Source organism: Malaclemys terrapin, chromosome 1 (assembly GCF_027887155.1).
Source record: "Malaclemys terrapin pileata isolate rMalTer1 chromosome 1, rMalTer1.hap1, whole genome shotgun sequence".
In the NCBI taxonomy this organism is placed as follows: Eukaryota; Metazoa; Chordata; order Testudines; family Emydidae; genus Malaclemys; species Malaclemys terrapin.
In genome coordinates this window covers 169311403-169328197 of record NC_071505.1, presented here as the reverse complement: position 1 = coordinate 169328197, position 16795 = coordinate 169311403, and the positions used below count along the sequence as shown (strand labels likewise).

General features: G+C 43.3%; 1 protein-coding gene across 1 annotated transcript in view; it reads left to right on the top strand.

The window, feature by feature from the left end:
• HTR1F (5-hydroxytryptamine receptor 1F) overlaps positions 1–16795 on the top strand; it is a 177453-nt gene that overhangs the window by 64009 nt on the left and 96649 nt on the right. The window contains exon 2 of the mRNA XM_054046832.1: positions 9761–9894. The gene's annotated coding sequence lies outside the window, so the exon portion shown is untranslated. The remainder of the gene's footprint in view (positions 1–9760; positions 9895–16795) is intronic.

Here is a 16795-nt window from a genome sequence, read left to right as displayed (position 1 = left end):
GGAGCGCACAGCAAGCAGCAATAACAATAGGGATATTCTTTTCGCTGAGGTCTGAGCGAGTCAGTAAGCTGCGCCAGCGCGCTTTTAAACGTCCAAATGCACATTCCACCACCATTCGGCACTTGCTCAGCCTGTAGTTGAACAGGTCCTGACTCCTGTCCAGGCTGCCTGTGTACGGCTTCATGAGCCATGGCATTAAGGGGTAGGCTGGGTCCCCAAGGATCACGATAGGCATTTCAACATCCCCAACGGTCACTTTCTGGTCCGGGAAGAAAGTCCCTTCCTCCAGCTTTCGAAACAGAGCAGAGTTCCTGAAGACGCGAGCATCATGTACCTTTCCCGGCCATCCCACGTTGATGTTGGTGAAACGTCCCTTGTGATCCACCAGGGCTTGCAGCAGCATTGAAAAGTACCCCTTGCGGTTTACGTAGTCGGTGGCTTGGTGCTCCGGTGACAAGATAGGGATATGGGTTCCGTCTATGGCCCCGCCACAGTTTGGGAATCCCATTTCAGCAAAACCATCCACTATTGACTGCACGTTGCCCAGAGTCACTACCCTTGCTATCACCAGGTCTTTCATTGCCCTGGCAAATTGGATCACAGCAGCCCCCACCGTAGATTTGCCCACTCCAAATTGATTCCCGACTGACCGGTAGCTGTCTGGCGTTGCAAGCTTCCACAGGGCTATCGCCACTCGCTTCTCAACTGTGAGGGCTGCTCTCATCTTGGTATTCTGGCGCTTCAGGGCAGGGGAAAGCAAGTCACAAAGTTCCATGAAAGTGGCCTTACGCATGCGAAAGTTTCGCAGCCACTGGGAATCGTCCCATACCTGCAGCACGATGCGATCCCACCAGTCTGTGCTTGTTTCCCGGGCCCAGAATCGGCGTTCCACGGTATCAACCTGCCCCAGTGACACCATGATTTCCACATTGCTGGGGCCTGTGCCTTGTGAGAGGTCTATGGCCATGTCAATTTCCTCATCACTCTCGTCGCCGTGCTGCAATTGCCTCCTCGCCTGGTCCGGGTTTCGCCTTGGCATGTTCTGGCTCTGCATATACTCCAGGACAATGCGCGTGGTGTTCATAGTGCTCATAATTGCCGCGGTGATCTGAGCGGGCTCCATGATCCCAGTGCTAGCTATGGCGCCTGGTCAGAAAAAAGGCGCGAAAGTAGTATCTGATGGACCAGGAGAAGGAGGGCGGGAGGGAGGGAGGGAGGGAGGGCCGAGTGACGACATGGCGTACAGGTACAGGAACAGGGAGAAACACAAACAACTGTCACACAGAATGGTCCCCCCAAAGATTAAACTGGAAACCCTGGGCTTAGCAGGCCGTTGATTTCACGGAGGAAGGGGAAGCAAATGAACACAGAACAAATCTATTTTTTACATCTTAAGGTGGCAGCCGACGCTGCAGCATGAGTGACAGCCATACCAGTACGATGATGATGGGTACCAATCATAATATACCATCATCTACCAAAAGGCAAGGGGCTGCTGCTGTGTAGCAATGCAGCCCCACGTCTGCCAGCCCCACGTCCGCCAGCACCCAGCATCGCCCTCGGCCTCTTCTGGGTGCTTAGCAGACAATATTGGGCAATTAGCAGAAAATAGTATATTATGACTGGTAACCGTCATCATCGAGACAGTAGCATGTCTGCCCAGGTGGCCATGATTGACAGCCACTCCAGTACGATGACGACGGGTACCAGTCATAATATACCATCGCCTGGAAGGGGCTGGTGCAATGCAGCCCTACGGCTGCCAGCCCCACGGCTATCACTCATGCTACACCGTCTACCGCCAAAAGGCAGTTAGCAGCTGCTGCTGTGTAGCAATGCAGTCCCACGTCTGCCGGCACCCAGAGGACATATGGTGACGGTGAGCTCAGCTGTGCTGAGCGGGCTCCATGTTGTCTGCACAGGTAACCCAGGTAACCCAGGTAAAAAGGCGCGAATCTATTGTCTGCCGTTGCTGTGACGGGGGAGGGAGGGGCCTGACGACATGTACCCAGAACCGCCCGCGACACTGTTTTGCATCATCCGGGCATTGGGATCTCAACCCAGAATTCAAAGAAAAGGCGCGAACCGCTTCTCGGCTCGAGCTGTGGCGCAAACGTAGTATCTGACGGCCTAGGGGAAGGAGGGAGGGGGGCCGAGTGACGACATGGCGTACAGGCACAGGGAATTAAAATAAAGAACGGTGGCTGTGCATCAGGGAGAGACACAAACAACTGTCACAGACTGGTCCCCCCCAAAGATTAAACTGAAAACCCTGGGTTTAGCAGGCCGTTGATTTGACGGAGGGAGGGGGAAGCAAATGAATACAGAGAAAATCTATTTTTTACATCTTAAGACGACGGTGCAGCGTGACTGATAGCCCTCGGCATCTTTCTGGGTGCTTGGCAGCAAATACGGGGCGGTGTATGACGATGGTCTTCAGGCCTATTGCACGAGCTGCTGCTCAGGGAAGACTCTGCTAATGTGCGATGACCCGACTTGTAATAGGCCGGCTAACAGTCATAATACACCATTTACTGCCAAAAGGCAAGCCCCACGGCTGCCAGCACCCAGATCGCTGATGAAGGCTACCAGTCTACTGCACCGTCTACCGCCAAAAGGCAGTTAGCAGCTGCTGCTGTGTAGCAATGCAGTCCCACGTCTGCCGGCACCAAGAGGACATATGGTGACGGTGAGCTCAGCTGTGCTGAGCGGGCTCCATGTTGTCTGCACAGGTAACCCAGGTAACCCAGGTAAAAAGGCGCGAATCTATTGTCTGCCGTTGCTGTGACGGGGGAGGGAGGGGCCTGACGACATGTACCCAGAACCGCCCGCGACACTGTTTTGCATCATCCGGGCATTGGGATCTCAACCCAGAATTCCAAGGGGCGGCGGAGACTGCGGGAACTGTGGGATAGCTACCCATAGTGCAATGCTCCGGAAGTCGACGCTAGCCTCGTACTGTGGACGCGGTCTGCCAACTAGAGCACCTAGAGCATTTTATTGTGTGGACATACACAATCGGCTGTATACAACCGATTTCAATAAAACCGGCTTCTATAAATTCGAACTAATTTCGTAGTGTAGACATACCCTTATATGAGAGCTAGTGCATAGGGATATTTTACTAATTGATAGTAGCAAGCACAACGATTTTTAATTATTAGAAGTTACCTCTGCCTGTGTATGTTAACTTCCATTCCACCTCATCCAAGGTTTTGTGTAGAGTATAATACTTCTAGCCCTTTTCATTTTGGGGAGGAAGCTTCCAAGTATAAACTGATTGCTAGACTTCTTGGTCTGTTGCTCTGATTTTTTCCCATAGGAGTTTGCCAAGGAAAGCTCATGCATGCACACCTATTCCACAAAAGGAGGAACAAAAGTAAAATTCCATCTCCGGTAACAATGATACTCTGATGGTCTGATCCCTATATGTAGACTGGATGCGGTGTCACTGGCTATCTGGTATGTCACAGAGTTTGTAGGGTTTCTGACTGCTGAAAGAAGGGTGCAAAAGGAAGTTGCAGTGAGCTTTCCAGTCCTTTTATTGAGAGAGTAAATAAGACACATTGGGGTATCCAATCTATAGTGCAACGATGGACGAGATAAGATTCAATCACTGAACCAAATGTAGGGTTACCATACGTCCGGATTTTCCTGGACATGTCCGGCCTTTTGGACCTCAAATCCCCATCCGGGAGGAAATCTCAAAAAGCTGGACATGTCCGGGAAAATAGGGAGGGAGGGACCGGCGGTGCTCGGCCGGGGGCCGGAGCCACTGGGGCCGGCAGTGCTCGGCCAGGGCCAGAGCCGCCGGGGCCGGCGGTGCTTGGCCGGAGGCCGGGCTGGGGCCGGGGGCCGGCGGTGCGGAGCCGGGGACCGGGGGTGCTTGGCCGGGGCCGGCGGTGCGGGGCCGGCAGTGCTCGGCTGGGGGCCGGGCCTGGGCCGGCGGTGCGGAGCTAGGGGTGCTTGGCCGGGGGCCGGCGGTGCGGGGCCGGGGGTGCTTGGCCGGGGGCCGGCGGTGCGGGGCCAGGCTGGGGCCGGGGGCCGGCGGTGCGGAGCCGGGGACCGGGGGTGCTTGGCCGGGGCCGGCAGTGCTCGGCTGGGGGCCGGGCCTGGGCCGGCGGTGCGGAGCTAGGGGTGCTTGGCCGGGGGCCGGCGGTGCGGGGCCGGGGGTGCTCGGCCCGGGGGTGCGGAGCTGGCGGTGTGAGGCCTCGGCCCTGCCCCAACTCTGCCCCCCTCACCCCAGCTTGCCTGCTGCTTCAGGCTTCCCACGAATCAAATGTTCGCGGGAAGCAGGGGAGGGGGAGGGGCAGGGGGCAAAGCATCCAGTGGAGGGGGCGGAGTTGGGGCGGGGGCAGGGGGCGGGGAAAGGGCGGAGTTGGGGCGGGGCCGGGGCCAGTGGAGTGTCCTCTTTTTGGACACTTAAAATATGGTAACCCTAACCAAATGGGAAGTTACATATCTGTAATTCATAGTAAGAAGGTTGCCTTGAAGATGCCTGAGTCCCCAGTTTATGGTTGCAGGATAGGTAGGTGGTGACCTGTTCTTAAATGATAATAAATGAGGATCTCAGTGGTCTGAAACTCATGCTGGAATATAGTAATTACTGTACCAAATCAGAGCTGTGCTCCATCTATTCCAGTATCCTGCCTTTTGGAGTAAGGTAGGCAGACTTTACTAGGATCTGCAGCCTGAGATGGAGAGGAATAAGACATAAGGGCAAAGATATAAGGAGAATTACAGTCATCATAATCATTAGTCATATGAATCACAGTGTAGTTTTGCCAGTTTCTTATCTCCAGTAATTACTGATATATATTGACTTTACAAATGTTAGTCAAGTAAAGGGGTCACTCGATTAATAAATTGAGAGATGCCACTTGTAACCATATTATGGTTCCCTCTCTGCACCAAAAATTGGATACCAATAAAATGGACCAATATAGTTTATTAATTATAAAACAATTTGGGCGCAGTCCTTGAACAAGTAAAGTGAATCCAAAACTCCTTTTTTGCTTCAGATGCCGGATTGGATGTTATATGAACCAAACTGCTAGAATGAAGCTTAGTATTGTCTTATATTTTTTAAAAAAGCTTCTCTCAGCAATATTCTCAAATGCATAAAATTAAACAACAAAATATTTCTGATGAGAAAGTTAAACAATTTTCTATTGTATGCAACAGGTGCTGTTGAGAGTCAGTTGTTTACTCCAGTCTCCACCCCCCCCCTCCCCACACACAGGCTTTAGCACTGGAAATATGGGTCAAGATTTTAAAAAATATTTGTGATCAGCATGGATAAAAAATGTTGTTTTTCATCAAAAAGATCAGATTTTTGTTTAGATGCTTTAAAAAAAAAGAGAGAGAAAAATAAACTTGTTTCTAATTAAACTTGAAATTGACTACCTGTGCTAAGGTCTAAATACAGTGTCATCTATTAAATTAATTAAAACAAATTATTAAGCAGTATATGTTTTTGGCCCAAATTTTAAAGAAAGTCAAATCACTGCACTGGTGGAAGTAACTGGATAAGCACCTAGAACCAGAGTTTGTTGAAGTTCTAAATCAGATTTTGACAGCAGTAGCCTCTTTTGCGGGTACAGAGAGAATATTTTCTTTGTTTCAGTTTTTTCAGCTAACTCAGTTCAAGGATAAGTTCATTCAAAGTTAAGAAACCAAGGGGGAGCTGAAAAAGCAGGAAAGCTTATCTTCTTCTTCCAACCTATGAATTATGTGTTAGAGGATGAGAGCTGCTACTTCTAAAAGCTTGCAGGACATGGTGACCAGAAATAATCAGTTTAGTTGACTATCTACAGATGATATTTACTTTTGTTTAATAAATCAGGTAGCTTTAAATGCAAAACATATTATTTTAATAAAGTTACTTTTTTCCTTTGTATCTGGCACATTTAAGGTTTTTTATTTTATTTAACCAATAGGAAAAGACCAGGGCTGTTCATGCATTTTTAATTAAGTTCTAATTTCCATCCAGATAAAGCTTGATGCAAATCACGAGTAAAAAATTAATCATCTAGTAATGAAGAAATGCATCTTTTGCCATTGTATAATATAGAAAAGTAAAAATTAAGAGTCTAAATAAGCGTGTTAAACTCTATATTTGCATAAATAAATGTTTATGGATCTAATCGACTCTTCTTGTTAGCAAAGAGAAGCACCAAATGTAGGGTAAAAGCTATATGGAATTGAGTGGCAAAACAATATGTTTTAACCAGCCAATGAGAACCAATCTTTCTTTAGGAAAATAACTGAAAAGTACAAATGCAAAGCATGATTAAAATTATTGATTTTAAATCAAAGTTTCCTGCTTACTGATTTTAATCATGATTACTTAAATTACTCGGATTTAAATCAGTCCATTCTGCTCGTGATTTTGGGTGTCCAGCTCCTGCTTTTCAAAGAGTAGATGGTCAGCCACTTCTGAAAATCAGGTCCCTTGAAGCAATGTCAGCCTAGGCACCCAAAACCTTTAATCAGTTCTGAAAATCTTGGCTATAATGTACACAGAAAAGTAGACTATCCAGATTATACCACTATATTTTAAAGAATTAGTTTTCAAATGACCATCCACCCTCACAAATATGTACTTCGGTTTAGTCTATCTTGCGAATATTCTCACCTTTTTGAGATAGATCTGAGGTGAATCTTACTTCTCTGAGGGAGAGACTTCCACTTGGGTCATATTACCCATAGATATTTCTGCCTACCATGGTGAGAGAGACTGTCCACACGGGATCCCAGGAAATGGAGCACCTTTTTTTTTTTTTTGCGGTGTTGCAAGACCCAAAGAAAGGCTTTCTTGTTTCAAAGTCTACTTCTCTAAATGGATGAGAGTGTTCATATGAAAACCTGTTTCCTAGCTGGATTTCCTCTTCTGAAGAGCTTAGCCTGTTTCAATCGGGGTATTGCTATGAAAGTCTCTTCTCTAGAGATTTGCAAAGCAACAGTCTGTTTTGGTCTCAGGGCCGCCCAGAGGATTCAGGGGGCCTGGGGCAAAGCAATTTCGGGGGCCCCTTCCATAAAAAAAAGTTGCAATACTTTAGAATACTATATTCTCGTGGTGGCCCCTGCGGGTCCCGGGGCAAATTGCCCCACTTGCCCCCTCCCCCCCCGGGCGGCCCTGTTTGGTCTTGTCTAATTTTCTTACGCTATTAGATTGGATATTTTTGCTTCCTATAGTGCAGCCTTTGAGAGAAGTGTTCTGAGGCAGACTGCAGTGTCCCAATAGCCCAATGCAAGGGATGAGAAGTTAATGTTCTTTATTATATACAGTATAGCAAAAGTAAAGAGATCCCAAACATGTTAAATTATTGCCTGGGAGCCTGAACTATACATTTATAACTGTTTGTTCTATTTCTTGGTTTCATAATTGGCCCATCTGGAGACAAGAGAAGGGGAAATATATCTTTACATAAGAGTGGCCATACTGGGTCAGACCAGTGCTCCATCTGGCCCAGTATCCTATTTTCTGACAGTGGCCAATGCCAGATGTTTTAGAGAGAACAAACAGAACAAGGCAATTATCGAGTGATCCATCCCTGGCATCCAGTCCCAGCTTGTTGTTGCTGTAAAATGTTAAAAGGATTACATAATATTAGTTAAATTATTACCCACTGTTACCTTTTCAAAAAACATTGTGGCTGGTTAGGATTTATTTGTACACAACTATTGCTGTTTGTAGCATGGTAGTGCCCACAAAGTGCTAGAAACGCTGAACACATACATAGGGCATATTCTCAGAAGAGTTTACAGTCTAAGAATACCAGCAAGATTCAAATGGTGGGGGAGAAGAATAAAACTCTAAAAATCAAAATATAACATTGTAAAAACTGTATAAATATTGGCTATCCCGAACTGCCCCACTATCATGCTGTTGTGAATTGACTTATTTTGTGTAGGCATTATGGCAGAAGTGGGCCTTGAGGAGGGATTTGAAGGACAGGATAGTGGTCTTTCAGCACAGAGCATATTCCATGTGGACGTTGTGACAAAGAAAAATGGTTGAGAGAGATGCAGACAAATGAGAGAGCAAGTTTACCATCGTGGGCGAAATGGAATTAAAACAAACTGTACAAGTCGTTTGAGCTGAGGCTTGTGAAATCTTTGTTTCTTTAGGAGTCTTTCTGCTCCTGCATATTCCCACTTGAAGTTCTCCTCCTCAGTCAGTGATGACATACTGTGCTCTTCTTCACACAAGCTAACCAAGATGTCACAAACAGAATATTATGATTTCAGGTGGGAAATCAGCAGCAGGAGCAGAAAAGCTCAGATGGAACAAAAATCCTTTTCTCTTACAAATGCAGTTAGTAATAAAGCTGAGGGGAAATGAAAGATCCCTGCATAGTTTGTTTTCTGATTTTATGTTTAGATAGAATTTCTTCCAGAAAAATGAGTGTATTTTTAATGAACTCTTTTTCAGTCTGTTGGTGGATGCAATTTATGCCTGCAAAATTAATTGCTTGTGCCTCCAGCTTATTTGCACACCCTGGCAGGTAATGAGAGGAGCAACAGTCATAGTCAGATTTGTTTCTGCAATTTACTTAGGGTCTCAAATATGTAGGTACAAATTGTACCCACAAAGGAGACCATATATATTTAATCTTTCACTTATATTCTTTTTTTTTTAATTGTAGATGTCTATTTTTCCCACAGTTTACCACCAGGTATTAAAGGTTTAATTAAATTTCATTGAAGTAGTTTTCTGAAATGATCCACTGTTTGATTGCAGATGAGATCTGCTAAGAGTTCATCCTACATTTGTAAATAAAAAATATTTTTATGCTCTGTACTGTTCTCCTTTTCTTTCCCCTTTTGCTTCCTCTGCCTGTGAAAGTGCATGTATCGAAAGCTGACTGTTTGTTTTTGTCTGATTTGAGGCAGGGAATATTTTGGCATTTGAGCATAGGCTCTTGCTTCCCATTCTCTGTACTTGCCCTCTGGACATTGTCAGCCTTGGAGTTCAGGATAATGAATCCCTCTTTATTCTGCTCAGTCTGCTGCCCTTGTGGATTTTGTTTTCTCCTGGTAGATTTTTGTGAATTGTTATTAAAAAGATGTACCACGTGCCTGTTTTGGGGATTTATATAATTATGTTGACCAGTCACTTTCTGACACTTCCTTCATGGTTAATCTAAATTAGAATTAAAACAGAACATCCATCCCAAACTCGTGCCAGTCTAGTAAGGACAACCTGTCATTTGAGGCTGCAGTTGTTTCCACTTTTAATCCCCTTTCTCTGTTCACTGTCCTTGTTCACGCCACAGGATGGGCAAACTCAGCGAAGGATCCCGGAATGAATTCTGTTTGCCTTCTGCAGAAGTTGTCGTTCCCTTTGTGTCCCCTCTGGCTTTGAGGAAGAAAGAAATCCTGTATTTGATACTGAATCCATGTCTTCGGCTCTGTAGCAAATTGTGCTGCCAGCTGAAGTGTTAATACAGCTGTAGCTTTCATGTATAGTTGAATATGGTTTCCCCCACCACCATCCCATAATTATCTTAATGGAGGATACCATTATAGAAGTCTCATTTAGCATCCTCTGCAGAGTAAGAAAATCCCATCCAGTCTGTCATGGAATTGTTGCAGTTGCTATGGTTAAATAGCGAAAGACCTGCCTTTCATATTGCATGCGTTTCACAGACCTTTTTCTTTTGCTTCCCATTAGGTCCAGTGTCCTCACAACATCACCGTTTTTGCTGGGGGTGGGGAAAGTGGGAACTGACAATTTTATTTATTTGTTTCTTAGGAGATTTGAGATAATAAACTTTCAATGTGGGAAGGAGACGACTCTCGAAGGCTTGTTGAGCCACGGAAATTATGTGTTCAATCTGGAGATGGAGGCAGATGCAGACGTGCTTGCGCTGGGCTTTCTATCTAAAGGTAAGGTGACATCATTCATTTATTGGGCATACCAGGATATTAGGCAGATCTTGAATGAGCTTCCTTTGTATAAAAAACGTTTGGGTTAGTTTGTATAGAATTATATGTCGTGGTTTAAACCAGTATGATCAGCCATTAAAATGTTGGTTTCACCTTCTGAAACAGGAAAACAGAGAATATGTAGGATTTTGAAATGGAGGTTTTTCTAAAGAGCCTTTTCCTATACGCTGGGGGATCCTGCCTTAAGAAAAATTACCTGGGTTGTAAATCACTTAACTGTCATTCCAAAAGTCTTCATTCAAACAATTTATGGTAAATCTCCCTCTTTGTAATCTGTTCATGGGGATAACTGTCCCAGAAATGATATGATACCTGGATTGTTAGTAACTCTAAATCATAAGGTTACTGATTGAACATATGTTTTACTGATTGTTCTAGCAAGGGTCATAATCTGACATGGAGTGGAAATGTGGACTTGGATTTGATACATGGACCAGGACTTAACTTGTTTGATCATAGCAAAGCTGTAGGCTCTATTAGTGTTCTCCTTACAGATCATGGATGAGGCTTGTTGTACTTGATGCTGTACACAGCAGACTTGAACATCTGGTCCATGTTCCAAGAGACTGATTTGCCTTGTAAATTAGTAAAGAAAATCAGCCCAGAGTGATAATGTGACGTACACTGGATGATGAATTGATGGTTTGATTTCCAAAGAGCAACTATGGTATCTAGAAGATTCTTCTACTGATTCTTCTAACAACCAAAGCCTTCTTTCCTTAGGGAGATTATCATTGCAGAAAAAAGTGTGTGTGTTTTTAGGCAAGATTTGAATAAAGAAAGTTGGCCGCTTGCAATGCAAGTGGGGACATGGAATGTCAGGCATAAATAGCATCATGAAAGAAGGTATGGAGATGAGTACAAGGAATCAGAATGGGTTGTTTAAGAGGGAAGCATGGGAGGAGCAGAGGCAGCAGGTGACAGGCCTGTAAGAAGACAGTCTAGAGTTTGGCTGGAGTAGAGCTTTGACTAGAAAGGTGAGGTGAAGCCTATGGAATATCTGGCCGGAGCCTAGAAATTATTTTGGCCATAAAATCTTACTTTGGGCTGAAATTCAGTATAGAGGGGCTCAGACCAGATCAGAATTCATTTCCCCGCTCTTAAGCCAGCTTTTTAAAGATCTTTCAGTTATTTTAAGAGCCCCCCCCCAAAATATCCTGGCTCTGGTTGTTTCTTGTATTTTAATTTAGGACCAAATTCTCCCTTGTCCTTTGAGATTACGGGATGAAGAAAGATTTTAACCAAGCTCTTCCATGCTGAAGCTTGGCTAACTGTTATCGTAAAACTCTCCTGATCACGTCTAGCTTGTGGCTGTTGCAAGCCACCGTCTATGTGCCTAATGGCATATAGTAGCAGGTGTTGAGGGAGCACATTCGGCACATTTCTGCAGCACTGCTGCCCTCAGTCTTCTCTGCGCCATTCTACCTTGCTCAGGTCTTTGTGGAGTTGTAGAAATGCTGAACACTGAACTCAAGCCTTGAGAGAGGGAGCTCTAGTGTTACATTTTACAATACACAATATTGCTGACAATTACATGTTGTAGGCTACTAATCCATCCTAGGCAGGAGACCCTTTTATTTTCAAAATATTTCTAGTGGGGTTCAAATGGCTTTTACTTTTTCATAATGTTTTTTGCAAAATATACTTACTTTAAATAAGCACGTGACTGAGTCTGTAATTCTAAATTCAGTGGGTACCTTCGCGATGTTTCATTAGCACTTTTACCAGTAGTTAGGAATTACGGACCAGATTTTTAAAGCTATCTAGGTGTCTAACAGTTCGTTCAGCAAATCTGGCCCAGGGTGCCCAAACCTGCCTTGCCTAACTGAAGAAACTGTGCCACAGCAGGAAAGCAGAATCAGGATCTGGTCCTTAATGTCGTGTAAAGTTGTACAACAATATGTTACTATCCTGAAAATCTTTACCAGAGAAGGTCCTGTAGCTTTGTGCTGTGAAAACTCATCCCTAGCAAACTCGTAGTCAACTGCACGTGCTGCTAGTTTTCATTTTAATTCTATTCTGAATTAATTACCATATTGTTCTTTGAGAACATGTGAGAAATGGTTTATTTTACCTTTCTAGAGAGCCTTACTCTATTTTTGGTATGGCAACAGGTTTTTTTCCTTTTCTTTTAATTTGTTTTAGTTATTGCGCTTACGCTTTGAAATGATCTTTGGTATCTGATGGTTCCAATTTTTTTTTTTAATTATCTATCTTTTCTTTGTAGAAAAGATGTATATCTCATTTTGCTTCACATGTTTGCTTGAATGTTGCTTCGTTGGACGGTTGCATAACTGAGTCACCTCTCTGTGGAAAAATAAATCTTCTGTATGTGGATTACACAGGATACAATGCCATGTAATTCAAAGAACTCATGTGCTGACACATTAATGGCATGTGTTCTTGATTCTGCAAAGTACTGAGCACTCTCAACTCCCACTGCAGTCAATGGAAGTTTTGGGTGCTCAGCACCTCACAGAAAGCACTTTAGTATCAAGCCCACCTTGATAACTAAAGATAAATTCAGCTGGCTTGGCTACAATAAAAACTAATCCAGACCTCTGTTCCTTTGACTGAATATTGAAGAAAAATCTGGTTCACATTTCTTCTTTTCATTTCTATTTGGGGCCAACAGCCAAAGTACTGGCGACTGCCAGAGAGCTTGTTTTCATGAGAGTTCTAACTGAATTTTACAGGCCAATGAATTTCAGATAGTTGAGGTTAGGCTCTCATGTGAACGCTGGGCTGCTTCATTGAAATAAACTGCTACACCTTTAGAGATTGACCCATTGTACCCATTCTTGGAAGTTTGGTAACTGAAGAAAATCCTGGAAATTGCAGATTTGAGACTTATGATTTTTACTTCCTCTGGAATTGTGGTCTGTCTTTGTCACAATAGCTTCCTAGAGGTCATATATACTTGTAACCCTGTGCTTTATTATAGTAGGTGCTTGGTAACATCCAGTCTAGTCAAGGGTGAATTAATTCCAGCTTCCATTCTAACTCCCAAACTTTCTTGAACAGGAGTAGAATTTCCATGCTAGTCTCTAAACCGGAAAAATGGTGGGTTGCTTGTCCTCTCCATCTGTTGAGCCATCTGCTGGGAGCCAGTGTGTGATTTAGTCTGTGTGCAGAGCTAGGGGTTATCTAAACTATTTAATGGGGTGCCCACTAACTGAACTATTGAGGATCTAGCACAGAGCTTAGAGTTGTACTGAGCTTCCTCTGTGAGATCGACTAGAAAGTAGTGCCAGTGTGTGATCTGAGGTGACGGCCTCAGGAATAGAGAGAGAAATCAGAGGTGGGGGGAAGGTTTAGTGATAGGGTTGTTGGTGGGCCTACCTGGTCTAGGTCATAATATGTAGAGATCTAGAAAGTTGTAGGCCTGCTTGGGAGGAAAGGTCATGGAGGACAATGGATCTTTGAAGAGAAGGTTGGAGGGATTTGAGGCATGGCACAGAACTGGGAGTCAAAACCCAGAGTTGTACTCCTAGATCTGAGAAGACTTTCTCTGTGGCCTTGGGCTCCTCACTTAAACTCTCAGCATTGGCTCCCTCATCTGGGAGGGAAGAAAAGAGTGGGGGAGGATAATAACGCTTAATTATTTCACAAGGACATTGTGAAGAATCAGTTGCTTTTGGTAAAGCACTGTGAAAATGAAAAGCACTGTGGTACTATGTACTCTAACCAACCAAACCTCAGAATGCCTAAATGGACCCCCTATACCTTTTGATAACACATCACAAAGCTTCCTTGAGCAAAGATTAGTCACTTTTATGTTGGCCTGTACTCATTTTGCGTCTGTAGGTCTATGTAATTTTTGGTTTTGGTTTTTATATCCCTTCACAGTGTGTTCATTTTGCAAGGAAGTTTTTTTAACAAACAAACCCCTCCAGAAAATAAGATTCAAGTGCAATAGTTTAATGATAAATGCTTGTTTCTTAAAGTATTTCAGTGGCATAAATGCAAGAATATTTAAAAATAGAACTGTAGAACTGCAGGTAATTCTGTTGAGAGAAAACTATCTTGTCATATGGAGAATAATATATCACGGAATAAATGTAAATGTTCAAGTCAGTTGTCTGCAACGATCGCGCATAAAGAGATGATTGCTCATAAAATTCCTGAAATTGCCTGTACCCATTGGGAGTGGGGAATTGCACTATATTTTAATAATCTAGGAAACTCATCTCTTGTAGAGTGTCATATCCAGTCTCATTACTTGTCCTGCTGTAGCATGCATAAGAGCCCTATGCTGCCAGGTGTTGACTGCTCCCAGTCTCCAGTGGGAGTTTAGGGTACTTGGCCCCTTTCATGATCATGCCCATAATGATGGTTTTTGAAAGAGTTGGCAGCATGCTCTTTTGAAATTCTTATTCAAAAAGAGAAGTTTTTTGTGGTATTTTTCTTTAATAAATTGTGTAACAAAAACAATTATGGTGGTACTGTAAAATGCCTGAAAGAGGGAGTCATTTAAGTGGGGTATAGCAATCTAAATTATACATATAGATTTTAATGAATGAACAGTATAGATCTGTGGGGGCACAAATAAACCACCCCCTCCCGTCTCCAGTCCTCAACTCCACCTTGTCCAGCCATGCAGGAAGAAAGACCGGCGGTAATGGATGTGGTTTAATTAGGCCACAGTTTAGTCAAGTAAAGTATCTGGGAGTACCTGGCAATAAATTGTACAGTGCAGGTCATCATCCTTTCCTTAATCATTTCCACATAATCCCCAACCTGGTCTCAACCATTCTGCTGCTGAGACCCCAGTGCCCTTCCTCACATGAGGTGAAAGGGGGATATAAAACGAAGGCAAGTCAGCTCTGTGCTGTACTAGATGTAGGAGGCCCAACCTCCCATTATTCAGCTCCCTTCAGGGATGCTTTCCTTCAAATCCTTATCCAGACCATTTTCTCCAGTAACGCTATCCCTTCCACACCAAGTACATCTGTAGCCTGCCCCAGGTTAGAGGGCTTTTCTGGGACTGCACGGGCCTTAGAATCTATAAAGCTATAAATACTACTCCTGGGGGAATTCTGTGCCAAAAATTTCTAAATTCTGCATATTTTAGTTGTCAAAATAATCCAATATAATCACACCAGTTTCAATTGTTTTGGTAATTCATTTAAACTACAGAACAGAAAAAAGTCACAATAACTATTCAGCATTTCCTAAACACATGAAAGTTAAGTTACAAACACTTAGTAACTAATACCCTTCACTCCACTTATAATTCTGGATTTTTATTTAAATTACATTACAGAACAACAAACAGCAAAAAAAAAAAAGTAGAATGTCATTTTAAATTGATCAGACTTTCTCACATGAAAGCCATACAGTTTTGCAAATCATTGTCCTGTATTTCAGTGCAATCCAGTCTTTTCATTTCATTTAAATTATAGTACAGAAAACAAAGAACCTTCAACTTTTTCTCACTTTGTGATTTCCTTCTGCTAGAAAGGATCAAATTGTACAGTGAAAAACTTCTCTGCATCTGCAGAATTAGACACCGCATTTATGCAATTCAAGCTTGGCAATATTTGGAATTCTCTCAGTCATTGAAGCCAAATCACTTGGAGGTCTACAAAAATAGGTTGACTTTGAATAGCTTCAGGCACAATCTTTTCCATGGACAATTTTAGCTCCTGTTCAGGTACCTCAGAAAAACCAAGTATTACTTGAAAGTATTCACAGTGTTCTGGCAGGATATAAACACGATGAGAATTGAATAACCTACAAGCCTTCAGACAATTTAGACCTGGTTGTCCAAATGACAAATATTTGTCAAGCTTTTCAGATGCTTCATGGAATGCCTCTTTAAAGAGATCTAGACAGCAAATCCTTTAACATGAGAACTTTTCTGCCTCCCTAAATTTCAAGAACTCTGAGGTGCTTTCTGAAGGGAGCTCTAGGTGTGAAGTGAAATATATCTGCAGTTCTTCCAGAAAGTCAAATACTTTAACTGTGCAAGGCTTCCTGCTCTCAAATACCAGGTGTAAACTGAGAATTTGTTCACATTTCTGTGCTAGAAAAGTGATCTGTACTTTCAACAATGCATAATTAGTTGGGTCATTCAGCATTTTCTGAATAGTTTGCACAGAAACTGGGGAGCTGCTGTTACACTCTTCATTAAGAATTCTTTGTAGAACTGAAAGATCTTAGAGTGATACTGGACAGCATGGAATCAGCTGTTCCAGCATGTTCTACCTGGACTAGGAGGCCTGGATACTTTGGCCTCTGGAGACTCCTCTTGTAGTTTCTGGTTCATGAAATGGAGGTACCTCACTTTCCGGCTACCAGAGTTATAGAACATGATTTTGAAGCACCTCACAAATGTATCAACCAGCTGAAAAGACTTTCTAAATGATTCACCAATTAATTAACAATATGTGCCAAACAGGTTATATGCACAGAATTTGGAAACAGTGTAGAAAACACAGAATCAAATGCCTTTTTCATGTAACTAGCATTGTCCGTATCAATTACCACAACATTTTCATAATCAATCTAGTACTCATTTACTGCTTTGACTATAGCCTGTGAAAGTGTTGAGAGATTAACAGTGTCTAAAAACACTGTATCAACCAAAAAAGAGTTAACCATGCCCACTGCAATCAGGTTGAAATGGTGCAAACAGTACATTCAGAACTGTTCTTGCCTCATCATCACAACATTATCAAAGAGAACAGCAATTTTCTTCTCTTTAAGCTTCAGTTTTAAATTTTCCTTTCCTTTGAGGTACACTTCAGATAATTACATCTCGGTCAGTTGTGGCCTACCAAGAATTGCACCACCATTCTGGACCCTGCTGTCAAGAAATTCCCTAACAAGTGGGTGG